We start from the raw sequence: 26,459 nt of genomic DNA, 5'->3' as shown, positions 1-26,459 counted from the left end.
CATCCCCCTGCAGGGCCGCCGCACTGAAGGCTCACATTCACTCATCACTCTGTCTCTGTTTCATTCTTAATGTTCAGCCAATTCTGACACCACAACTTCCTGCCCCTAAACCACAGACATCTTCCTACAAGAGTTGGGGCAGGTCTCCGAGTCCCCGCTCCCTTGGAATCTAAACCTCGGGGCCCCATATGGTAGATAGAGTTCTTTGGATGAGAAAAGACTAGGTTCTAGTCCAGATGCAGCTGTTTAATTACTTTAGAAAGACTTTTCCAAGATGGCATCATTTCCTAGACCTAAAATTCTTCAGTTTCTCTCTCATATCTACAATTATTGCAATAATTTATAAGCTTAATGAGGTATTTAAATTAGGTCATGCCTTTCCCAAAAGTCTTCTGGGCATTGACCTCCCTGATGGGTTCTGCACACAGGCCCCAAGAGAAGCACGACATCATCTGAGCAGCGGCTGGTGCTGGGACGCTGCTCAGACGTCCACCATGCATGAGTCCTGATTTCTGCTGCCCAAGCCTCCATCCTTCCAGGGTGAGCAGACACTGCCCTCCAGAGTGGCCAGGGCAGTGAGAGCCTTAGGTTCTGGGCTGTGGGTGTGCTAAGTTTGGGTTCCAGCTCTGCTTACGTCTAGAATCTGGCATTCTTGGGGGAGCCGATTTTCACTAAAAGTCATTTCTTGCCTTATTGGTGTCAAGGATGTCAACTTATTTGACTTGTGGTGTCCCTCTTCCTCCCATTGCCACTTCCTCCTTGTAAATGCTATGATCAGACACTCTCTGATCAGCCGATGGGAAGAGCCAGCAGGAGAGAGAAGTGGAGGAGAAGGAGCTGGTGCCAGAAGACTGAGCCATCACCTGCAGACACCAGCAGAGCTGCCTTCCACCCACAGTCAGAGCAACATCACTAAACACTGCGCCCACTTGTGCACGCCTCTGGGGAGGCACTGAGACAGAGTCTGTCAACTCCGAGTCAGGGCCACCTTGGAGCCAGCAGCTCTCATGGACTGGAGCTGTTGTCCTCCTTAATACACACCTCCAGTGACACAGATGGCCATTAAAAGCTGAGGGCCGCTGCCTGGAGCCTCCCAAGATGCCTGGTTCCCCTCTCAGGGGCATCTGAGAAGAAAACTTCTCTGTCCTACTAGCCACACCCAGGCATGACCTGGAGGACACCGTCAGGAGATGAGGTCAGCTGTTCCCAAGGCACTTTCTTGTCCCATCTACCGGGACCTGATTTTCCACGCTTGGCTTCTGTCCCGGACACAGCGTTTGGGTCTTGCTCGGGGTTCCTCAGGAGTTCCCATTATCAACCTCTGAGATAATGCCCCCAGCAGGTGGGGGGCTGCTGTGTGGTCTGAGGCCCCACTGCCCTGCGGCCCTTCCCATGCAAGGAAGAAGTTCCTCCTCACATGTCATCTCTGGCAGCAAAGTCGAGGTAACAGGGGTCTTCAGGACCTAGAAGGCCTTTCTGCCCATTGAGGAAGTGAAGCTGGGAGCCTGTACTGAAGACGGTGCTTGGTTGTTTCCACAGTGGAAAATACTGGAAAGTCACTGATGGGGAGGCCTGAGGGTGGCAGAGGCCATCATCGATTAAGCTTTGTCAGACATGACAGATAAAAATGAAACAAAGAAGGGAGGGAGGAGGAGATGAAAGAAGGAGGGAGGAAGGAAAGTAGAAGGGAGGAGGAGTGAGAGAAAGAGAAATGTTGGACCACAGTCTAAATCGTTTTCTCAAATAAGTATTTATTTAGTAAAACAAACCCTAAACTAGTTCAATGAACTTTTTATGTATAAATGTTGGGCACTAGACCCAAATGGTGATTCGAATGTGCGCAAAGCCTTCTCCACCACTGACTCCCACTAAATTTGCCAAAGAGAAGCGGGAAGGCTGTGATTCTGTGCCCATGGCTGAAGAGCATTGTCTGCAGCCAAGGACCCTGAAGAGTCTCTGAGACCCAGAGCGGGCCTGACTGGGTAGGGATGAGGGTCATCTCTACCACCAAGGAGGCGGGGAGAGCAAATCACAGGATGTCATGTGCAGGCGTCCAGGGGACACAGGACAAAGCAGCAAAAGCAATGAATACAACTCAGGATCTTCGAAAGCAGATATTGTCCAGGGCAAAGCTTCAGATTCCACCTTCATAAAATCAAAGACTGAGGACCAAGTGGAACAATCCACTCATGCTGAGGAATCCTGAGCACGAAAGGAAGACTGTGGGCAGGCGCTTGTGTGCGTGTCTGGGCTGCTCAAGCAGCAGGCACTGATGGTGAGGTGCTGACCCATCGGCAGGGATGAGGGGACCGAGGAAGGGGCAGGGCCCTGAGAAGACTACTGCAGATTTTGGTACTGAGAAGGGGCTGTGCTGCAGCAGGTGCCCGAAGTGTGGGAGCAGCCGTGTGGATGTAGGTCACGGGCAGGGGCTGAGGGAGCGCCGGGGTGCATGCTCAGCAAAGCCTGGGTCACCATGAGGGACTGTGGGCAGGAATGGGGATGTGAAAGGCTTTCTGCGGGGATCTCAGAGGAATGAGGAACACGTCTTTGTAACCAGCAGAAATGCTGACCCTTTGTGCCGAGTGGCCAAGAACCTGGGCGAACTGTGTTCCAGAGGTTTGTGGAAGGTATCAGCTGCGGGCACTGAACGTGGATACTCAGGTGAGATTTCCAAGCTGAGTGTTGGAGGAGCAGCTTGGTTCCTCCTGACGGTGAACAGTAAATCACGAGAAGGGAGGTGATTTGGGTGGAGGAATTAATCCTGAAGCAAAAAAGCACCAGAATTGGAAGATTTGGAAAATCCTGTCTGTCCCAGTTGCAGACAACGAGAAGACTAAGGGTGTGGCTGAACAAGCAGGTGACAGGAGGTGAGTGTGGGTGTGAGCCAGGCTTCTAACCTGCCACCTCCGATGTGAGCTCACCAGCAGATAAGACCTTGCTGGGTTGTGGGCTTGCCTGGGACCTGTCACTCCCTTCCTTCCTTCCTTTCTTCCTTCCTTCCTTCCTTCCTTCCTTCCTTCCTTCCTTCCTTCCTTCCTTCCTTCCTTCCTTCTTTCCTCTTTCTGCTCTTCAGAATGAGACCATCTGTCCATAGCCCATCCCATCCTTGTGTTTGGAAGCACACAACTTGTCTGCTTTCACTGGTTCCCATCTGGAGTCTCTCCCGCCCCTGACTTAGACCAGATTCGGAGGAGACTTTGGATAAGTTACTAGTTTTGAGACTGTTCAGATGGAACTAGTATATGCAAATACTTGCATATGAGAAGGACATGAACTTCGGGACGACAGGGGCATGTGATGGACTGGATATGATATCTGCCCCCCAACTCTTATGTTGGAGTCCTAAAGCCCACCACGACTTTATTTGGAGACAGGGCCTGGGAGGAGCTGGTAAAGGTGAAATGAGGTTGTCGAGGTGGGCCCTAATAAGAACAGGAAGGGACGCCAGAGCTCCCTCTCTCCTCCATGTTAGGACGCAGCAAGAAGGCAGGTGTCTATGTGACAGCCAGGAAGGACGAATCACCAGGAACAGAATTGGTGGTGCCTTGATCTCAGACTTCCAGCCTCTGGGACTGTGAGAAGTAGACGTCTGTTGTTTCGACCTGGTGGCCTGAGCGCAGCACTACAGTGTCACCGTGGCTTACGGCCTGAGCCCCAGGCACTCGTGTTGGAGACCCATGGGAAGGCGAGGACAGGGACAAAAGCCGAAAGAGCCACTGAACACTTGCCCTGCTTACCATGACACATTGGAAGGGGCATTTCCTGCAGTTTGTTGAAAGCATCATTGCCCAGTGCCTTGGCAGAGGTGGGCTGCTCCAGGAAGAGAGGGCAGGAGCAGCAGCAGTGTCCCCGCACACCCTGGAGCCCACAGTCCCAGGCCCAGGAGACCTTGCAGTGCTTGACTGGGAAGGGCAGCCCTAAGCGGGCACTGCAACCACACACACACACACACACACACACACACACACACACATCCAGCAAGATCTGATGCACTGAGGCATCGCCCAAGAGACAGTAGCATGGCCCAGAGAAGGTTCACATCAGGCAGCCAGTTGGACATGGAGGAGGTCTGGGGGGAGCTGTCGTGGGAAGATCCCCAGTTGTGACAGGGGCAGGGGACTCCCCCTACATTGGCAGGGGTCCAAGGAGCAGGGCCGATGAGGAGTATGCTCCACAAAGTGCCCCCATGTGTAACCACAGTCGTGGTGGGACCCAAGTCAACCCCAGAACTGTCATCCCTTCATCCATTTACTTAGTCAACAAGTACATATTGATTCCCTGCTGGGTGCCGGGCATTGTTCTGTGTTGTCTTAGTTGGTTCTGGGGCTGCTCTAACAGAAGTGCTATCAACCGGTGGCTCGTAGACAATAGAAATTTATTTCTCATGGTTCAGGAGGCTGGAAGTCCGAGATCAAGGCACCAGTTGATCAGGTGTGTGGTGAGGTTCTACTGCCTGGTTCACAGACAGCTGCCTTCTCCCTGTGTCCTCACACGGGAGGAAGGGCAAGGGAGCTTTCTGGGGTCCCTTTTATGAGGGCCTCTGGTCCCATTCTTGAGGGCTCTGACCTCCTGACCAAATCGTCTCCTGAAGTTCCCAACTTCAAATACCAGATTTCCAGGTGTGAATTTTGGAGGGACACAAATATTCGGTTTATAGCGTATGCCCTGGAGCTTCAGTAGTGAACACAATACACAAGGTCTCTTCTAGAAATAGCAATTATATCCTGAAGGTGGAAGCAGACAACAGGCAAGTGAACAACAATGGGAAGTCCAGTCTGAGAGAACAAGAGGCGAGTGTATATAGTACGTATAACACATAAGCAAATACATATATATGTATATAAGCAAAAATGTGTGTGTGTGTGTGTGTGTGTGTGTGTGTGTGTAGTCCCTTTCTTAGTGAATCAGTCACCATGAAATTGTTTTGGTGTCTTTGTAAAACTTGGAATTAAAAGGAGAGGGACATGGGGGTAGACATGTTAGCCCTGTTCTAGAATTGGGTGGAACCTCCTTCTAGAACAGGTGAGCCTCCCCTTACACCAACCAACTCCCAACCCTTTTGCATGGGGCAGTGGCTCTGCAGTGCCTGGTCCTCCGGGCAAGGTCTCACCACATGGGCAACCTGCTTAGCGTTTGCTTAGGACGACTTGGCTCTTCTTGGCTCAGCGGAAAAGTGAAGGGTGATCATCTGTCCACCTCCTCGCGCATGTGAACTCGCCCAGTTCCATTTCCAGCGCGCATCAGTGTGTCACATCCACTCACCTTGTTATCCCTGGAACCCATTTTCCTGCTGGCAACCCCGAACGCGGCCTTCGATCTGCACTGGTGTCTACGAGAGCCGAAGGAATCACACATTAAGGCTGTTTTAATAGGCACAGAAATGCAGTTGCTGAATCTCTTCTGAGGCTTTTCTTATAATGTTTTTCCTTATATATTACAATCATTCATGTGTGCCAATGTCAACTGTTAAAGGGAATAACACTGCAATCACTATTAAAAAGCAATAACGAGCCTGGGAGACTGGCTCCCGGCTTCCCTGCACAGAATCCTACTTGCCGACAAGGAGCCTCGCAGGGACGTGATGCCTTTTTGTTCTCAGAGCATCTTCTTGACCTTTTCTTGCTTGATCGCAGGGTCTCTGTCACCTGGACCTTCCCATAAGGAACAGTGTTCTCGCGCTCCCTCAACTGGTCCTGCGGAGAATCCCCACCACGTCCCTGCTGTCCCCTCGGGAGCAGATAACCTGGTGAAACCTGTTCTTTCTCTCATCACCCAACCTGCCCAACTACAGTGGCCTCTCCTCTTGTGACGACCAGTGCAGGATCTGCAAGAGCCATTCTGCTCACAACTGTTGTTACCTTCGTCTCTCCACCTGGGGTGTGGCTGACGACTCCCCATTTTGTCAGCCCTTCCTAAATGCAGACAACGCAAGCACCCCGGGGGAGGAAGGCTGAAGAGGGGAAGGCTGTGCTCGCTGATGGGTACCCCGGCCCAACCCCAGTCCCACCCAGGCCCGGGCCCAGTGCCACGGGGAGCAGTGCTTTCCCTTACAAGGAGGGGATGACTACAGAGCAGAGGGTGGGCTGGAGGTATCCCCGGTCCCTGCCTCCCGGGCAGTGGTGGAGGTTTCCAGAGGGCCACACAAGAGAGGTACCAAGTCGGGGACCTCTGCCAAGACAGAGGGTGTGTTCCGCAACAGCTTGAGCCTGCGGCCCTGGAGTCACCACGAGAGCCTCACTGAGCTAATGTTTATTGATGTTGCTTTCTATTAATTCAATTAAATCTCTTTCTGAAGCAGCGCTGGCAGGCAGGGCTGCCTGGTGGGGTGGAGGGGGTCTATTTTCCCAGGTGCTGGGTGGGGCTCCAGCCAAGAAGTGAAATAGGATCCCTCCCAAGTGTGGAACTCCCCAAAGCAACCCTGCCCTTCTTGCCAGAGGCCCCCCTCTGTCACCAGGGCCGCACATGGATTTCAGCACATCTTGCTTCGATTCGTTGCTTTATGCATAAAATTCCACGCAGGAAAATAAAACCTAGACATAATGATTTTGATTGCAAATTACTGCTCTCTAACATAAAACATATTAAATGTCATTAAATTTTATGGGTTATGATTCCCTAGTGGACGGCAGGCTAGCCCTGTGTTCAGAAAACGGGAATTTAGCGAATTCAGATCCACATGATTTATCTGGAAGACCTGAAATGTCATCGGAATGACTTCACTTGATTACAATGATGAGTTGTTAGCTTTTAATTCTGTTGAACCTCTTCACTCGCTGATTTCCTGTTTGCAAAGTCACTTTCTCAATAGAATTTATTTGTAACTCCAAAATCAATATGCACGGTGTTCTGCGGTCATTTGTGGACGTGCACGGAGCGGCAGAAACTTAGAACTGCAGAAAGCCCCAGTTCCCAGCTGAGGAGGACCCAGGGATGCTCCACCCCAGGTCCCAGCCCTCAGCTGTGGGCAAGTGTCCCTCTCGTGGTCTATCGAGTGCCACGTTTTTGCTTTTTCGTGCTCTCGTTGGTGATTTCACTGTTGAAAACAGTCCCCATGCGTAGCTCCGAAGTGCTGTCCGTGTTCCTAACACGCCAGGAAGCTGTGATGTGTTCAGGGGGAAATGCATGTGGAAGGTGGAAGAGCCGCGAAAGGTGGAAGAGCTGCGAGACTTTCGGATGTGGGAGATGCTGACTGAGCTGAGAAAATGTGGTTGCGAGAGCGTTGTGTGAGGCAGCCAGCCAGAGAAATTTATGGTTGCGTTACCCACGGTTGTGAAGAGCTTAAACCCTCTTGGTCAGTGTTTTATTATCAATAAGGACTGCATGTAATTATTATGGATAAGAGATATAAATTAAAATGTCTTTGTCCAGAAACGGCACATAAAACGAGGTTACATATTGACCAGCTGGTACCAGTGCTGTGATGGAGCCTCCCGGGAGCCCAGCCCTGTGTGTCCTCTGGGATCATGGGCTCCGGATCCTCTGATTCGGCGTTTGTGATGCTTTGTAGGACGTAGCTACTGTGAGCCATGAGAACGGGCCTACTTTTGTTTTAATTACAAAGTTATACATGCAGAAACTTTAAGATATGAGATTGCTAGGGAAAAATTCATCTCCTAGGATTACAATTTTAGTTTATGCCTTTTTCTGTCTTTCTCCAAGGTGGTGGTGGTGTTTCTAATTACATTTTACACTCTTCGTGGTCTGCTGCTTTATTTTGCAGTGTTGACCTTAAAAGCATTGTTTTTCTCAATAAACATCCACCTATGACCTGATTCTTCATAGCTATGTAATATTCTGCCCCAGGAATTTACCCTAATACTTGTGTCTCTATTGTTGGACAGGATTTCCAGGCGCAGTTATACAGGTTGTTCACTACACGACAGCACCCAGTGAAGGTGCACACGAGAGAGGAATTCTGCTTCCCTGGAACTTGCCAAGCCAGGCGTCCCGACTGGGGCTGTGTCTTTGTGGAAGAAGGGGTGCTTGTCAGGCCATGAGACTGGACACTGGCTGCCGGGAGGCCACACCTTTTTCCCATATCTTCCTGGATACACCACACAAGCCAGGAGAGTCCCCGGTTGGACATCCAGGTTGTTTCCAGCTGATGGTTTATAGAAATTGTGAGACTGCGAACTGCTTCACTCACAGCACCTCCTGACTCAAATCACAGATTGCTAATTATTGATCAACTCCAAGAAGCAGGGCGACTAGGTAAAAAAAAAAAAAAAAAATCTTTATTAATTTAGTTGCAAACGTTTCAGGACAGATGAATTCAGGTGAGCATAGGCTGATATAAACTCTACTTTTTAAGGAAAAGCTCTTACAAAGCACACTGAGCAGATGCCAATCCTGGCGGATGCCCCAGGAGGACAAATCCATCCTCCTGGCTAAGGGAGCAGCGCTTGCAGGTGCAGAAGCTCAGTGCGAACATTGTCACGTCTCCCTGAACGCTGCAGGTAGCCGGGTCTTCCTGGCTCCACCCTGAGCAGAAAGAGGATTTGAAGCAGGGCAAGAGGGGCTGGCACGCATGTAAGGCCCTCTCTAGGCTACGAATTCGGCCTCGACTCACATTCTCTTGCGACCTTCCCTGCACAGCCGCTTCTTCTGAAAAATCAGATGAAGAAGGTAAGCATCCTCCAGGATCGTTTACTTTTTGAGAAAAATGATCCTTACACTGCGTAGCGAACCATAGACTTCTACTGGGGGCTGTATTTGGCATCGGCACTTGAAACTGGAACATTCCTGTATTAGAATGTTCTAACCTGGTCTTTCCCAGGCCCGAGACTCTCTGCCTCAGTCACCGCCGTGAGCTGTTCCTGTCGGGGGGTTGATCTGTTGAGCCCCTCTGCATAGCACCGGGGAGACCCCGGCCCGAGGCCTGCATTGCTCTGCTCTTGCTCTGCTTTCCTCTGCAGAACGACGCCACGGCCATTTCAAACGAATGCATTTTCCCTGTTTGTCCTTTGGGGCAGAGGTTTTTAGTTTGCTGCCAGCACAGTGATCCTGGTCCCCACCCCAACCCTCTGCAGCCCCACATGTGGAGCAGGTGCCATCACGCAGCCAGGCCCGTTGACCTGCAGCCAGCTCTGAAGTGTGACCCCTCCAAGGGATACCTCCCCCCAGTGACCCCTCCGAGGGACACCTCCACCCAATGACCCCTCCGAGGGTCACCTCCCCCCAGTGACCCCTCCAAGGGATACCTCCACCCAGTGACCCCTCCGAGGGACACCTCCACCCAGGGACCCCTCCGAGGTATACCACCACCCAGGGATTAACTGCTTCTCCTCCTTGAACCCCTGAGTGATCACCTAAGAAGACACACGGTTTCCAGGGAAAGTGTTAATAGAGTAGAATGGCCAACTAAGCAGTTACCCATGGGACCTTAGGTTCAAGGAGAAAGCATGGGTGGTGTTTCCCCTTCCTGGAAGAGGCTGACCGCTGCTATGCCTCCCAGAGCTCGGGGCTCCCCTGATGTGCTGTGGTGAACTCAAATCCCCAGATCTCCACATGAGGGTGGTGGGATGGGTGACCGTGCTGCTGCAGGTGGTAGGATGGATTTTCAAATCAAATAGAAGGGACAAGGCTTCAGGGGGGAAGGAAGTGCCACCCCCAGGCAGCTGCTCCCAGCCTGAGAGCAGGTGGGAGGGTGATCCCAGCCCTACTAGCAGGTGCTGCCCCCGGGCCGGCAGTCCCTTCGTGGGGGGCCGCAGAGCCACCTGTGGGGCCTGAGACCACGGCGAGTGTCCCTCCCCCATGCTGAAGCCCTGCAGAGTGCGGAGACCACAAGGTCATCTCTCTCTGGGGCTCCTAGAGCAGCTGCAGCAGCTGAGGGAGCTGCAGGGCTCAGGGGTCACTGCAGAGAGGAGCTCCCCTGGGCCTGCGAGGTCCTGCTCTTCAGCTGTCCCATGACCTCCAGTCGCTATGCAGGCTCCTGGCACCCCCCAGGACCCGTCAGTTACTGCAGCCTAGTGCTGCACCCCATACCTGCAGGGCTCCCCACGTCCGTCCTTCCTAGCCTCCACCCCGGACTCTGGAACCCACCCTCCTCATCTTTTCAGCGACTGTGTCCCAAAGTTCATACTTTTGATTCTTTGCATCTCCCTTAGCAATCTGAAGATTCCTGCTTTGGAGGCCCCAAGTCAGGGGTCTGGAACCTTCACCTCAGCTTTGCTCTTCATTAGCTGGGTAATCCTGGGGAACAGATTCGGGGTTTTTTTGGCCTCAGCTTCCCAAGTACTAGGGTTTCTCACTCAGGCGCATAGATTGGCGCCAGTCTGCAAAAGGGATGCTGTTGAGTGCACAGCTGAATGAAAACACGAGGGACCGGAGTATGTGTGAGCGCGGGATTGGGAACTGTCTCTGCTTTATGCCCCTATGAGTCTCCCAGTCAAATTTATAAGGGAGGAGTGATCAAACGGTCTCAGTATTGAAATTATTATTACGGTAAGTGATGACTATTTCTATTATTTTATCTTATTTACTGTCTTTACACGAGAAGACTAAAAGTTGATGGTTTTATTGTTGCCAGTACCCTTTATTTTGCTTGCTGTATTCAAATGGTCTCCAGATCCCCAATCCCAGGAGGCAATGGGCTCAATGCTTTTAGTAACTCTTTTCATATGTACAACCACAGAATTACTTGACGATAACTGCGAGGGTCTAATAGCTTCTTCCGAAGACATTTTCAAAACCTCCTAACACATTCCTGTGATAAACTCCTTTAGTTTTTTTTTTTTTCCTTTAGGTTTAAATAGGATAATTCACTTGCTCTGTTTGAAGGACTGCTATGTTTTTCCAGGAAAATGTTGCTAATCCCTGTCTACATTGTCCATCAGGAAGGCCAGGTCTAAATGCTCCATTATAGTCAACATTTTAGGTATATTATGCCTATTTGCTTTTTTGGTTTTTCTCTCCTTTTACGTGATGCTTGGTCTTATTTTTATTTTGTGAATTTATTTTTATTTTTTAAACTTTAAAAAAATAAGCCATGTCAGAAACTCTTTAAGATAGAGTTCGAAAAAAAAATAAAATAAGATGGAGTACAAACCATAAACGGCAAATTTTTAAAAAGTTAAACATATGAACACACTAACTGAAAAATTGTTAAACTCTTGAGGAGGAAATTCATATAAAATCAGCGCAAAAGAATAACGGTCACATGAAAAAAATTTTTAACTTCCCAGTAAGGAGGGAACCATGTGAATTTGCACAGTAGGAAGATACCCGCTCCTCCCTGACCCCAATACAAAAGTATAAATTGGTGCAACTTTTATGGCAGACAAATTAGCAATAAATATCCAGAGTTTTAAAATGTGCATGTCTTTCGCCCTAGACTTTTGCTCCTTGGCATTCCTTGTTAAAGAACATGATTAAGGATGTGTTTATTAGTTATTAATCATTGAGATCATTTTAATCAAGACGGTTTTTCCCTTTGCTCTTTAAAATGGGCACACATTTAAAATATAGCAAATACTTTGTATATGATTGATACCAAATGCTCTAATAGGTTCGATGTGATTGTGAAGTGGGATGCCTTAGGTTAATCTCAAAATTGTTACTAATTTTTCCCAGCATTTTACATGAACATGAATCTCTAGCCTTTGATGGGGGAAGTAAACTGGGGAGACAGAGCCCGGGACAGCTCCACCAGTTCCACTGGCGCTTGCCCCAGCCACCCGACGGCAGCACATGATCCCGTCGTTCCTGAGAGCCATCCGCACAGCCTGCACTTGGTGAAGTGTCAGATATATTGGGCATTGTCTCTGTCCTGAGAACTTTTCAATTCAGCAACATACTCACATGGGCACAGAAGTGTAATCCAAACACGATGCCATGAGATCCAGGAATAATGGATGACGTCCAATGCCATGGTCTGTGGAAGTTCAAAGTCCTCCTCAAAACTGCACAGTTCTTCCTTTATAATACATAATATAATCAGCTCTTCCTTTATAAATACGTACCCCGATTCCTACATCACTGAACAGGTGACACAAATCAAGAAAACCATTCACCCAAAGTATCTGGAGGCCTAGCCTGGTTTTTACCAATGTTCACAACAGTTGGGTGGAAAATGAGAAACAGGGGACAGAATTTAATGATTTCAACACACCGAAGTCCAGATGAACTGCTTACGCCGGTTTTCTAGAATGTTGCTGGGTTACCCCAAACCCATGATGTCCTCTTGCCTCCCTTCCAGACCTGCCTTCCCCCCCTCACTCATTCTTTTCCTCTTGCTCACGTCCCCCCTCCTCTTCTGGCCATGTGGGGCAAGCTCCCCAAACAACAGCCCACACCGAATACAGACTGGCCATATGGGCATTGTTTCACATCCTCTATTCGTTTAATCCTCATATAACCCTTCAAGGAAAGTAGTTCCTTAAGAGGAATCCTGGGCCCAGCTGGGGTTTTGTGTGTTTATATGTTTTTACCTCATTACTTAAATAATTGTATTAGCTATTCCGAAATCTGGAATTCAGTTTTTAGAGCTAGAAGGAACAAATGAACAACAGTGGGTTTATTCTCTGTGTAGCTGTTACGAGGTAGGACAGAGTCATATAAGGATTCTATTTCCTCAGATGCTCTTTTAATTTAGGAAGATGAGTCCCAACAACTACTACATCTGGCTTAACCTCAGAAGGAACCCAAAAAAACAATTACACAATTCTGTTTCAATTTACCTCAATACGGTGTTTTTAAGGGAGTTAGAGGAAGAGAGAGGGAGGTGTGGGGTGGAGACAGAGATGAAACCAATCAGCTGCAACTCTACTGAAGTCATGTCTGGAATCCTGATCCCCCTGCACTTGCCCTCTTGTTTCCTCTCACCTTCATAGATGGCCCAGGAGCCCAGGATGGCCATGCAGGTGCGGATGGACGTGCAGGGGTGGAAGGAGGGGTCCAGCTCCACAGGGCCCGGAGTAGGGGACGCCCACACCAGCACACGCAGACACACTCGGTCTCACTCTCACACGTACTGTCTTGTTATGATTTATAATAAATACATATCTTGGTCTTCCCGCAGATTCCTGGCTCACAGCTCCCCAAACCCTTGGAATTTCCTGGACAATGAGAGCAATGGGAACATATTTTGCTATAATATTTGGTCTTGTGTCCCCACTTCCTGAAATCCATTCAGAGCCGTAAGGTGAATGGGTGTCTCATTATTCATAACAAGTCCCTTTCCACCAGGAATGAATTTATTTTAATGAGGTGACTTTTGGAAATCCTGTAACTATGGGGGAGAATGTTTGCCAGGGGAACTAACCAGGGATGGAGAGCTAGAACTTTCAGGTCCCCTTCTCACCCCTGATTTCCCTGGGAGGGGTGAGGATCTGGAGGTTGAATTCATGACCAATGGTCAATGATTTACTCAATCATCCGCATGTAATAAGGCTTCCATAAAATCCCAAAAGGTCAAGATGGGGAGAGCTTCCAGGCTGGGGAACCAGATGCTTCCACATACCCCTGAGCTGGGCCCCAAACTCCACAGAGACATAAAGTTCTTTGTCTGGGGTCTCATCCTGGGTTTCTCTTCATCTTGATGATCTGTTTCCTTTAATATCCTTTATAATAACCTGACAATCTAGTGAATAAATAGGCTTCTTGACTCCTGTGAGCTGTTCTAGCAAATTAATTGAACCCAAGGAGAGGGTTGTAGGAAGTTCTGACCTATAGTGAGTAGGTCAGAGGCGCAGGTGACCTGGACCTGCAATGAGTATCTGATGCAAATGGCAGTTTGTAGGACTGAGCCCTATCCTCTGGGATCTGATGCTGTCTCTGAGTAGATCGTATCAGATTGAGTTGAATCACAGGACACCCAGCTGGCATCAGAGACCTTTTTGGTGCCCTGGGAAGCCCCTATCCCCACCTTGGAATTGGGTGATAGGACATAGACACACACACAGCTCACACATACACCTGTCGTCTTTGCTGAGAGCACATGCCCTTACCTGCCCACAAGTGTTAGGCATCTACCCAGACGTCTTCCCAGAAAGCCATCAGCAGCTTCCCTCTACCTAGAGTGACTTCTACATTCATCTGGATAGTTCTGGCCACATTCTTGGCTTTCTTAACTCTAGACTGAGAGCTCCTTGAAGTCTGGAGTTGAGTCTTGTTGCTATATCCTGGGTAGCTCACAAGGGAGCCTTTTATTCAGTGCTGTTGGGAAGACAAATCACAGAATAAAATGCACTATGACAACACTTTGGGAGTTTTTAACACACAAATATTTTTCTTTTTATGTTTCATTCATTTTTTTTATCCCTCCCACCACAGACAGATTATAGAGAGCAAAATATGACTTGGGTTCATCATGACCTAGAGCAAAGGTTTAGATTCTCCTGCCCTATCAGGCTGTAGCACAGGGGCCTGTGTTCAGTGATCGTACCTCCCCACATTTCCCAGGCCCTGGGGCTAAGTGGCCAGAAGAGCCATGTGTCACGTCCAGGGACATGTGAGCATGACTTGTCTACGTGCTGTCCTTGCCACGGCCACACAGGGACTCACGTTCCCTAAGGTGCAGACACCACTCTGGAAGACTCCATCAGCCAGGGTCTCAAGTGACCTCCCATTAACCCTCACTGACCAGGTGACATAAGGAGAAAGCAACCTCCATCTGTTAAGCCCCTGAAACAGAAAATTTCAATCTGCTACCAGAGACTTGCTTCACTCAACTAATTGCAAAATGCACAGTCTTCTAGAAAAGAGTAGCTGCCTAGTTTTGTCTGCAAGGTCCTCTGAAACTGTTATGAGCTGAACTGTGTCCCCCTCAAATCCCTGGATAGAAGCTCTAACGCTCAGGACGTCAGAATGCACTGCTCTTTGGAGACAGGGCCTTCAAAGAGATAATTAAGGTCACATGAAGTCATAATGCTGGGGCCCGGATGCAATGGGCCTGGCATCCTTTATAAGGAGGAAGAGACATTCGTGGACGCACGCACGCAGCAAAGAGCACGCGAGGGTGCAACGAGAAGACCACCAAGGGGAAAGGCCACAGAAGAAATCCATCCTCCCAGCCTGACCTCGCGCTTCCAGCCCCCAGAAGTGCCACAAATACATTTCTGTGGTGTCACCCCCCACGTCTGTGGCACCTTGTGACAACAGGCTGAGCAGACAAATACAATGACCCTGATATTCTAGAAGTTTCATCTTATATTCGCATGATTAGAGGTGAAATCTATGAACAAGACTCACAAAATTAAGGGACAAGTGACATAACATTTCTTCCTTTGTCAGGGCTTCTTATTAACCATGGAGCATAAGGTAATGTGTAAGAGTAAAGGAAAGACAATTCTGTTTTCCCTTCCATGAAACTTTTAAATTTCTTAGCATCCCGGTCAAGGATTTATGATGTGATTTCAGAAAGCACACATCTTGTTTTGAAAATTGCTCTTTCTATGGATGCCTCTCCATGGCCCTACGAATCCCGGGGGCACTGGCTAGGTGAGTCATCGTTTGCACAACATCACGACTCTTTGTTGGGAGCTGGGGTAAAATCAGATTTAAGTCAAGAGCTTGGCTTGGAATGTGGGGATTGAGATCCTGGTTCACTTCATGAATACGGTGTGTAACACTCGTAAGTGAATAGCTTAGCCAAGAAACAATGCACCAGGTTGGCAGGTCAGCTGCACACAGGCTGCCATCCCCTCTCCCATGTCCACAGCACGTCTGGACACACTGCTAACCGGTCAGGACACCTGTCCCCCACCATGTCTGCGCATGGCTCACGACCCCATGTGAGAGCAAAGCGGCGGCCCCGTCAGTGAATCAGGAAGGGCCACGAGCTGAAGCCCCAGCTGCTACGGAGGCTCCCAATCTGTCCACCTTTTAATTCTATGCTTGTCCTTTTGCTGTGGGTGGTTGAACTGTATCCCCCAGAAAGGTCTGTTCAGGCGCTAACCCCTGGGTACTTACGAGTGTGACCTTATTTGGCAATCGAGTCTCTGTCAACACAATCAAGTTCAGATGAAGTTATCCTGGATCAGGGTGGGCCCCAGCAACTGGTGTCCTTACGGGAAGGGAAATTTTGGACGGAGACACAGAGGAGCCCAGCTCGCAGAGAAGGAGGCCACGTGACGATGTAGGCAGACGTGGCGCGGGGGCCGCATCTACGAGCCCAGGGACCCCAGGGATCACCAGGAACGGCCCGAAGCTGGGAGAGACAGCGAAGGAGGCTTCCCTGAGCCTTCGGACAGGACATGGCCTTTCAACACCTAGATTTCTGACCTCCAGCTTCCAGAACTATGAGAGAATACATGTATTTTATTTTATATCACCCTCTTGGTGATGGCCTATTTGTGGTCATCGGTTTCCACAACCACAGGAAAGTATACACTTTTGTTCCTGCCAATTCCTTCCTACAGTGTGGAGAAATTTAGAGTCAGAGGTGGCAAGTGGTATAGGTAAAAAAGACACACACGCACGTGCACGCGCAAATACACACTCAATAGTAAGGGATTATTAGGGCTGTGAACTACAACATGCCATAAATACTCACTTTTTTACTGACTAAAGGAACCTAATAACACACAGTTCATCTCCAATGGAACGATTCTGACACAAATAACTTTCTTTTGATAGACTACCTTCTGTGCTGGAAAGAGAAATGAGCTTTTTGTTTGCCCTTGGCCAAAATCAACTCTGAAAAAGTTCCTCTCACACCAGCTTTCCTGTCTGAGCCCTCAGAAGTGGGCAGCGACACTTCGGTGGCACTTCTGGGGATCAACGTGTAGCCTCACGGACGTTCCCCCTGCCTGCTAGGATGACAGAACAAGCTGCAGCCATGAGTCTTTTCCCCATAGTTACCTCTCTGACTTCGAGGGGGATTGAGACTCAAAGATATGATAGGGAGGGTCCGGTCATAGTATCCCTGCCTGGAAAGGAGATAAAATGCCATAAAATAGGGTCACTTGTCAGAAAGCAAAACAAGACTTTTTTTCTCGACTTCACAACCGATGTGTGGTGGTTAAGACACGAGGAAAAGCGGACTTTTGTATTTTCCTTCCTGCTTCATGTGCTTTAAATTTTTCATAAGTTGTAAGCTTCACAATGGGCTGCGGGTCACCGGCCTCAACAGTTGAGACTGTTGCAGAAAGAGAAGGAGTTTGACGTATCAGGACATGTGTTTCTGAAATCACTCTGGAAAATCTATGCCCTTCCAGTCATGAAATCCTTTGATTGCCTTGATGAGATCATTTTAATCTTCTGCAATGCTTCATGGTATAATTACCAAATTGTGCAAATTAATGCTATTTTTAGGGTGGTTTTTTTTTTCTATAGAGATTTTAACACTAGCGCATTCTTTTACCAGATTCATAAATCTTAAGCAATTTCAGCCTGAGTAGGCAAAAGTTGAAACAAAGATGCAAGGCGGTGTTGAAATATTTAGAAGCTTGCTCTGAACCATTCCAAATCCATTATTTTTAGAGTGAAGTTTTGAAAATACCACTTCATAATAATTCATAATCAGAAAAGTTCTCCACAACTATGGGAACCAAAGACCATCCACTGAGTTGAAAATTATGGCATAAACACCGATCCCAGGGAGCATAGTTCTGGATACTAATCATTCTGTGACAGTCACCCTGGCCCGGACCCATCAAACTACGCATGTGCGGCTGGCAGGCCTGGCTTCTTCAAGTCACCAGCCTCCTGGAGGGACGGCGCCAGCCCCGCGCCCCACCCCGCGGCGCACCACCATCTCCTGCCTGCGGAGGCCGCTGCTTTCTGGAAGTGAGACCCTATCTTGAAGAACCCTTGGGGCTTATCAGGTCTCAAGCAGAAAGAGATCTGTGGCTTTCGGACAAGGTCAGCGTGGAAAAGTCCCTCACAAGGAAGCTCCAGCAAGAATAAAAGTAGTAAGTAGGGTCAGGAGATCCCCTGGCCAGAGTCTGGTTCCAGATGTGGGTGTCTTAACTTCCTGAATGTGATCCTCCATCTGTGAACGTCTGCTTCTCATCAATTAATATGGCGGCCAACAAAGCAGGATTTCATCAAGGTTCAGAGGAAGTGGTTGCTGACATAGAGAAGTGCCACTAGGACGAAACTTCTAGAAAGGATTCGCTGCCAGGCTGGGGGGTGGGGGCATGTGTTTGTCTGAGACTTCCAGCTGTGAGCTCCTTTGGGGTCTACCTCACCTTTAAGGCAAGCTCATGTTACTCTTTAGGTGGCCTCCAGCCAAAGACCAGCAAGGCCATGCAAGGGCTTGGTTTTTCCACCCAACACAGGGCTCCTCTCTTAGGTGTTTGCTCCAGCACTTCATCCTGAGTGGGGAGCAGAGACAGTCAGGTCTGCGCCACAGCCTGGTGTGCCCACCCTCTCACCCCTGACTGCTCCATCCTGCTCTCTCCCCTTAGCTGTCACAGCCATTGCCCCCAACAAACTCTTCAGCCTTACCTCCATCTCCAACACAACTTGCTCCAGCTCCTTGCACAGCTTAGGACTTGTCAAGCCCTTAGACACAGACATGCTGAATCAGAATCTAAAGAAAACAAATTTGGCCAAATCTCTAGGAAAAGCAACTTCAGGGAAACAGGAATTGAGACCACCAACCGGCATATATTTAGAGAACAAAAAAATAGGATTTCATGAGATTGAAAGGCTACAAATGTTGTGTGGCATTCATAGCAACTAAATATCTCTTCTCAGCTTCCTAATGACTTGATCAGCATTGATTTCCCATGACAGGTGTATGTGCTGTATTCACATCGTGTTTTCCAGGCCTCAGTAATGAAACATACGGCCAGTCTGCAGCTCAAGCTCTGTAACTGCCGAGTGCTTGCACTGAGCTCTGTAAGACCTTTGAGGGCTCAGGACACTTATACTGTGATGGTCCCTCCATAGCACATCATTAAAAAGTTTAAATATGTTACCAAAATTCTATGACTTGAGCTGATTAGTCATGACCAGGCATTTTTATAGATTTGTAAACATTTATTAATCTCAATTTTTTTTCAGTTTTCCTGTCATATCTCAGAGCCCACATATCTTTTATCCAAATTGCCTTTTTTTTTTTTTTTTTGGTGAGGGATGGTGTGGAGGGCTACTTAGAAAGTCATAGGTCCTCAGTATTTTGTGCACAGTAAGCAATCAGTAAGGAGCCCTGCACTGGGAGGGCCACTTGGTGTGTCTGTCAGGGAATTCTCTCGCCCATTTTCACAGTCAACATTGCTACCAGTGAATGCAGAGACACTGCCCACATATGGCAAGGCCACAGCAAGCTTGTGTGAACAAAAGGATAGACACTTTCTCCCATGAGCCTAGTGCCCTTGGAGGCAGAGCTCTGGGAGGATTCAGAAACAGGCAGCGAGTCTTCAGCTTCTGAATCAGCTCCCAGATCTGGGCTCACATCTAGGCAGGTCTCTGGGAGAATTGCACTGGCCCCGGAGAAGTTTGAAACAAGCTGCTCAGTGATGCTGCCAAGAGGATGCAGGTAGCACAAGCAGGCTGGCCTCTGGGGCAGGAGCAGAGCTGATGCCAGCTGGGTTTTCAGAGAAGAAAACACCAGCTGTACTTAGGGGACCATCTTGAGCTTTGTGACTGGGTCCAAGGTGTTTTCTTCCCTCGTGGTTCCTGGGATACACACCAGCTGGACGCCCACGTGTGAGCTCTGCTTGGATTTGGCCAAAGTTGGACATCAGAGAGAGGGAGGAAAGGAGGAAGGGAAGTTAAGCATTATCCCCTTGGCTCCCTCCTCGTCCTCAGTGAGGTCACCACCCACAAGCCATCCCTGTTCCTCAAGCAAAGGTCCCTACCATCTCCAGACAGCTGAGTCTTCACCCTGGCTGCTCAAAGCACTTCCAGTCTGAAGGTCCTGGAGACATGTGTGGAATGTGGCTCCTGCCCTTCCAGTGGGGCATCTATCCAGCTCCAAGGGGGACCTCTCAGAGACTCCACACCTGTGCTCCCTCCAAGCTGTGGTTACTCTCCACCCCTCCTCCCCTCAGGCCAATGAAGGCACCAGGTCAGCTGCCACTAGCTCTGATGACTCTCGGCTGCCCCTTGCAAATGAGCCTCTTCTGGGACTCATCTCACTGCAAGAGCACTTCTGTTTTCTGTGGAACTCTGACCAGCTTCCCTCCTCCACATCCGCCTCGGCCTCCTCACCCTTTCCAACTAGCTAGCTCTGACAATGGTGCACGCCCTGGTGCTTGCTTCACCAGCAGGATTGGAACACACTGGACTTGGAGGTGACACGTGATGGTTGGTATCAGAGACTGGACAGGGAACATGACTCAGAGCCCGGCCCCCAAGGGCTGGGCTTGAACCTGTGGAAGGAAGAGCCCTTGGAGAGCCCCTGAGTTGTGAGAAGGCAGGAGGATGAGGAGGATGGGAGAGGGATGAGACAAGCGGGGAGAAGAGACAGGGACTCAGAGTCATGGAGGCAAATGGAGAAAAGTATGAAAGCTGAAGGCAGGAAGTCCTTGAAGTGTTTCCCCGACAGTGATCCCTGCACCCAGCGCTCTGCTGACCCTTCCCCTTCACCCCATGCACCCCTGCCAGATGCCTCTCTTCCTCTGTATTCATGTCCCAAATCCTAACGAGGGTTCCTCACCCCCAGCATGTGCTCCATCGGATCCCCAGGCCCCAGCTCAGGCACCCCCACCCTGACACCTCCCCAGCAGCCTCTCCCTGGTCCTCTGCTCCCCACCCCAGGCCTCCCAGGCTGCACAGGGAAGGAGCCAGATCTCTTCTTGCAGTGAAAAATGAAGCCCCAGGCAGGCACTTTCTCCATTTAAGTATAAACCAAATTAATTTGGGGAATGGCATTTGCGGTTTAATTCCTAATGACTGTACATGAGTGGATACGTCCTATTTCCTGATGAAATATTCCACCGTCTGTCCCGCAAAAATGGCAAAATGAATGAGCGTGGAAGTGATGGATGTGGAGAAGCCAACTGTAAACAGAAGTAAATGCATTTTCCCAGTCCAAACCCTCTTGTAATCTGAAGGACGCTGCTTAATATCCTTGTGCAGCCTCATTTGTAACACGAAGTGGTTGAAATGGATAATCTCACACTCCATGGCTTGGTGAGTTTCTACGATTTTGTAAGGCGAGAATGGGACAGAACAGCTACTTACAGAAGGAAGGGTCTTTTGATCCGACCACTTGTTCCCAGCATCTGTGTGAAAGCGAAGGTGTCGGAGGCAAGACTCAAAAGTGGAGACTTTCAGACGAGGACACACACTCACGGGACTGGCCTCCCCACTCTTCCAAGGAGAATTCTTCCAAGCACAGTGCCCGCCAGCAGCCCACCACTGAGGGAATTCCTCTCGACGTACCCATCTGCCCAGGGAGGCCATGGCCTGACCTCCCAGTGATGTTCATGATCGCTGGTTTGGTTTAGCTTGGTTTTAATAGTGATTTATTTTTTCACTATAAAAGCAGAACAAATCCTTTGTGTGTGGAAATTTTCAACAAACCAAAACCAAAGGGAAAAAAAAAAGGGAAGGAAAGGAAAGGAAAGGAAAGGAAAGGAAAGGAAAGGAAAGGAAAGGAAAGGAAAGGAAAGGAAAGGAAAGGAAAGGAAAGGAAATCACCTACGAGGTCTGGCACCGACCACTAACTGTTGGCATTCGTCTACATTTCCTACCAGCTTGTTTAGATGTGTAATTTTTGAAATCGTGCTCTCTCTGTGCGGAGGATTCCACATCTTGGTTTTGTCCTGTCACATGGGAACAGAAGCATTTAGACCAGATGATGGAGTGGATGAGTGTTGTTCAACACCACTGTCAGTCTGCTAAGAAGATGTTCTTCTGCAAGAACTTCCTTAAAAAAAAAAAAAAAAAAAAAAAAGAATAAAGAAGAGAATCAGTAGCTTAGACCATGGGAATGGGTCCGAGTTAAATGTCTGTATCAAAGCACTTGACAATCTCTCACTGCGTCTTTTTCTACAAAAATACAGAACAGGGGAGTAGGAGACACGAGAGTGAAGTGGAGTTAAATGCTCTCACCCGGGAGGAGGTCTCCACCTTGAGCCTATGGCGGCTACCTCTTTGCACACGTGTCTGTGACCTGGCCTCCCGCCCTGTGACCTGGCCGAGCGCTCAGGCTCAGATCCAGAGACAGGTCTTGGCTTCCCAGTGGATGCCAGACCCTGCTTCTTGCCTGCAGTCCTCGGCTGGCCCCCGAGCCATGGCCACCCCTGCCCCCAGGACCCGTCCCAGCCCAGATGACAGATGTGGGCAATCCAGAACACCCGAGCTTCCATGAGGGCTCAGTCTTGGGATTTGTCCACACATCTTGACACTCACTCAACCCGAAGGAGGGCCCTTTGCCACAGTGCCCTGCAGGCACCATGCCCCTGCCCTCCCCAAGCCCCGCATCTGCTGCACCTACTTCCCTGCACCTCTGACTCGTTTCTGGCGCAACCCCTTCTGTGCGCACCTCTGCCCAGACCGCACATTCTAATTATACCACATCACATTCCTGAGATGCAACAGGATCCGTCATAACTTGAAGGTCATGGTTATATCATAGAAAAAGGGCAGAGCCGGGTAGCTATTCTTGGAGAGGGCATCTCCGAACGTCCTCGACACACAGTTTGCTACAGCGCCATTGTCAAATCAGGTGCCTCAAAAGCCACCGATTTCATTACACATTTCCCTCACCTCCTGGCATGTTCCTGAGGAAGAAGATCAGATGATTTCATCAGAGAGAGCTGATTCATTTTGTGGTTTTGGCACAATTTCCCAAACCCCGTATATTCAAACTATCCTTAGGAGCAAAGCACCTGCGTGCCAAGTTGAATCTGCTTCAGATGCTCCGTGCACGCGCCCCTGACAGGTGCCAACAAGGCCAGACTTTCATCTGCAGCAGAGCCTCAGGTCCTGGGGTGGGGGGGGCATTCTGGGGAGGCAATCCCCTTCCCCATGAAAGCAGGCTTCCTGAGAACCCCAGCCTCGGGGAGGCCATTCCACGGTGAGGACCAGGAGGCCTTTGCGCTCGCGGAGACCAAGTGGGTGGACAGTAAAGCCTCGCCGGGCTCCAGAGAGATGACAGGAGTCTGTCCGAGCACAGATGGGCTGGATGGTTCTATCAGAGATGCCGTCGGCACTTCATGCGTCCCAGGGGGGCTTCACGACCCTGGTTGGATGGAATCCGAGGAGAGGGGGAAAGGCAGAGAACCTGAGAGCTCCTCTTACGCCCTCAGTTACCCATGAGCGTGGAGATGGGAAGCCAAGGTGCTGGAATTAAGAAAATGGAACTCTTCCTTGAATCTGGTGTCAGCCCGTTGGCAGGCGGCTGGGAAGGCGGCCAGAGGCACCACGTGAGGCCAGAGCAGGGGCCACCCCGTGCAGCTTTGCTCGCCTGGAGACGATTCCCTGACACCCTTGACCTTTCTGCACAAACGACTTGTCTGGCTTGTGTGTGCTTGCTGTTAAGGAACAATCCAGAAGACTCTCCCCAGGGCTTTATGATAATGCATTAGACGGCTCTCGAAGGAGCGGCCTCCCCTCCAGGAGCTCGTAATTCTGTTTCATCACACAGTCATCTGCAAATATCCTTTCCCCACACTGCCAACAAAACATTTGAAGGGCTCCTATTTCTAAAATTCACCCTTCCACAAATCTTAATTACTGCGAAGAATCCCAAATGGAATATGCCTCATACTTAAAAAAAAAAAATCCAAAAGAATCGTCTAAATATATGTATTTTCTCATGTGGGCATGTGCGACTGCTCAAAGGCACCAGCCTCGGGGGTTCGAAGTTGGGTCCCAGCCTAGCAATTTGGACTGAATGATGATTGCTATCACTCCTCTGCTCATTTGAGAAACTCATTAAAAATCTGGTTCGTCTAAATTTTAGTTGTCACTTGAGCCAGTTGTTTCTTTTAGTTTAATTTACTTAGGTGGGAATTGGGAGGGAATAAGAGGTAATTTTATGATTAATTGCTTGAGATGGTTAAACGTTTATTTCCCTGCTCCTAAATTTTTCTTTCCCACTGGAAGATCGACTCCTAACTAGCACTTCAGGGGGAGAAAGAGGTCTGTTCCTCTGCTTGGCAGAAATGGCCTGCATGGGCCCGAGCTGGCCGGCTTTGCGGGGAGGGTGGTGGCCCAGGGCTTGCCCACTCGGGGGGCTGACCGAGCGTCGGGGGTGGCCGTGGGCTGGGGGCGGTGATTTAAACCCTGGCAGAGGGAAACCAGAGATGGGCCCCCCTCGTGGCCATGGCCTCGGAAGAGGATCTACGGTAAAATGAGGAGCCGGCCGCCTCCCGGGTTTGCTTTCCCCTGGAGGTCCTTCTGCACCTTTGCTCTGCGTTCTCAGACCTCCTTCCTCGGATGCACCTCGGGCAGATTCTCAGGAGCATCTCAGGCTTCTACACCTCGTGGCCCCCCTCCACCCCCTTCCCGGCCCCATTCTGGGTTATGGCTGATAGAAGACGATCCCACCTGCCAGCTTTCTAGAAAATCTCAGATGAGAGATCCCAGGCAGGCACGCTTTTTGCGACAGGCTGGGCAGGGGGCAAAGGCTCTGCAGCCTGTCATGGCCCAAGAGCAAGGCGGTGGGGGACGGCGGGGGGACCATGGCACCCCCCGGGGGCAGAGTGGAGGCTGAGGGAGAGGCTCCGGGCGCCCAGCACAATTCTACCGCAGCGTGTCCCATTTCTCCAGAAGCGCTACTGCTTTTCCACAAACACCCGAGGGAGAGGGGACACGGGCCTCTGCAGCTCTGGCTCTCTGCGTCCTTCAACTCTTGGTGTTTGGAAGAAAATCTCAAATCCTCTCTCCCTCCCGCCCCATGGCGCCACCACCTGCCAAGGCTCCTCTTGCCCCCTGCTTGACGTCTTGCTTCTCGGCCTCCATGCCAGGTCTACCCGGGCCTCACTCAAGGTTCTGGATCCTGTCTCTCAAGCACGTGCCCACGTACAGCCAACCAAACCCACCCCTAGAGCCCAGACCTGCTCTCCAGGCGCTCATGGAACGTCCTTGGAGTCCCCGCTGTGCCCAGAGACCCCAGGCCAGCACATCCCAGGCCCCGACAGCAGCCGCCTCCCCTGCGACGAGCAGGCCTTGTGAGGGCAGCAGGCCCTGCCCGGGCTACGCCAGGCTCCCGGCGCCCCTCACTCCCCATGCGCAGGGCCTGGCAGGCCAGCTTGACACCCTCACCCCCGCCCCCGAGGCTGTTTGCCCAAGCTGAGAACAAGACATCACCTGGTGCCTCCAGACTCAAGGTTATCTGAATTCAGCATGTTCCCAGAGTTGGAATGTTGGCATCGCCAGCTCATCACTGTGCATTCGTGCGTGAGGGAACGGAACATAACCTCTCAGAGTCATATCCTGTGACCCCCAGTCATTAGCAAAATCAACCACAGGTACGGTCTTAGTCTGCTGATTGCACCAGGACTCGGGAGGCACCCCCATCCCACTGAGTGGTTTGGAATCATAGTTCTTCGGAGAAGCAAAGCAAACAGACAAAAAGCACGTCTGGTCCCGCTGCAGAGGTTCCCTTCGGAAGCAACCTGTGCAGAAAGCCTAGTCTGTATCAACTTATTTTTCGCATTTTAAAGTTTCTTCCTATACCTACTAATAATGTGAGATTTAATATTTCTTTTTAGAAGTTCTGTTATTTACGGCTAGACCTCTGCTGTGATGTTTATGCCAGTAAATCTCCCAGGCTTCTCATATATGTTGCCAAATCCCTCCACCCCCAAATAATCCAAACCAAAAAGCTGCATCAGAAATTAATAACCATGATCATAAATCAAAGTGAAGGTTTTATCCTTTCATTTTGCATAGGACACCATGACTAAATGAGTACCCCAACGCACACAGGACTTATCAAAAAGGGAAAAAAACCTTCCCTAATCAAAGGCATATTTCATCTCTGAAAAACTCATCAGAAACTGTTACAGAGTGACTGTACGACTTGAAAATCTCTCTCTAGCACATCTGGAAACTCACTTTTTTCCCCCCGTCATTATATTCAGGAATACAAGCGGTTTTGATTTGCATGCATAAAGCGGTTCCTTCATCTCTTATCTCATGTGCCATGTGAATGAATTTCTGTGATCTATGGTTACAATTACTGAAATATGGATTAAGAGGGCCTGCATTATGCAGATGGTTGCCGTGATCAAGAAGCTGCCGGAAATACGATAGTGCTGGAGCGTGCTCCGCCACTTCATACAACGCTGATCTCCTGCGAGGAGCCCTGCCCCACCGCCTGGAATCAGGTTCCTTGAGCACCTGAACTCGGCCTATTCTGGGCTGTAATCAGGAGAGATGCTGACAAGTTACCTTGCTCTCGCAATCTTTTACTCAAAGCTAAATGTCGAGATGCCACCCTCGGATTCCTGAGCCCCTCGGGCTGAGTTATCCCCTCGGCTCTGCAAGGGGGCTCTTCCTCTCATCTCTAAAGTGAAGCACCTGCTGGCTCTGGCCACATCCTCCAAAGGCGGGGGCTAAGTGCATCCTTTTAATTGCTATATATATAGGCAGAAATCGGAGGCCAAAGTCTC

At 49.8% G+C, this 26,459-nt stretch overlaps 1 long non-coding RNA gene across 5 annotated transcripts; it reads right to left on the bottom strand.

Moving 5' to 3' along the window:
- Positions 1 to 1,830: 1,830 nt before the first annotated feature.
- LOC140616255 (uncharacterized) lies at positions 1,831 to 23,849 on the bottom strand. 5 transcript variants are annotated; one of them, XR_012016802.1, is made up of 6 exons: positions 22,606 to 23,849; positions 15,910 to 21,763; positions 13,947 to 14,154; positions 11,800 to 11,914; positions 5,263 to 5,329; positions 1,831 to 4,724 (listed from the first exon to the last, which is right to left on the bottom strand). It is a non-coding gene; the product is annotated as an uncharacterized lncRNA (long non-coding RNA). The 5 variants fall into 5 exon arrangements; XR_012016805.1 differs by having other exon boundaries at positions 1,831 to 5,329; positions 15,910 to 19,603; positions 21,076 to 21,763; XR_012016803.1 differs by having other exon boundaries at positions 1,831 to 5,329; positions 11,800 to 13,055.
- Between the last annotated feature and the right edge of the window lie 2,610 nt (positions 23,850 to 26,459).

This window comes from Canis lupus, chromosome 24, assembly GCF_048164855.1.
Source record: "Canis lupus baileyi chromosome 24, mCanLup2.hap1, whole genome shotgun sequence".
Lineage (NCBI taxonomy): Eukaryota > Metazoa > Chordata > Mammalia > Carnivora > Canidae > Canis > Canis lupus.
This window is presented reverse-complemented; position numbering and strand designations above follow the sequence as displayed.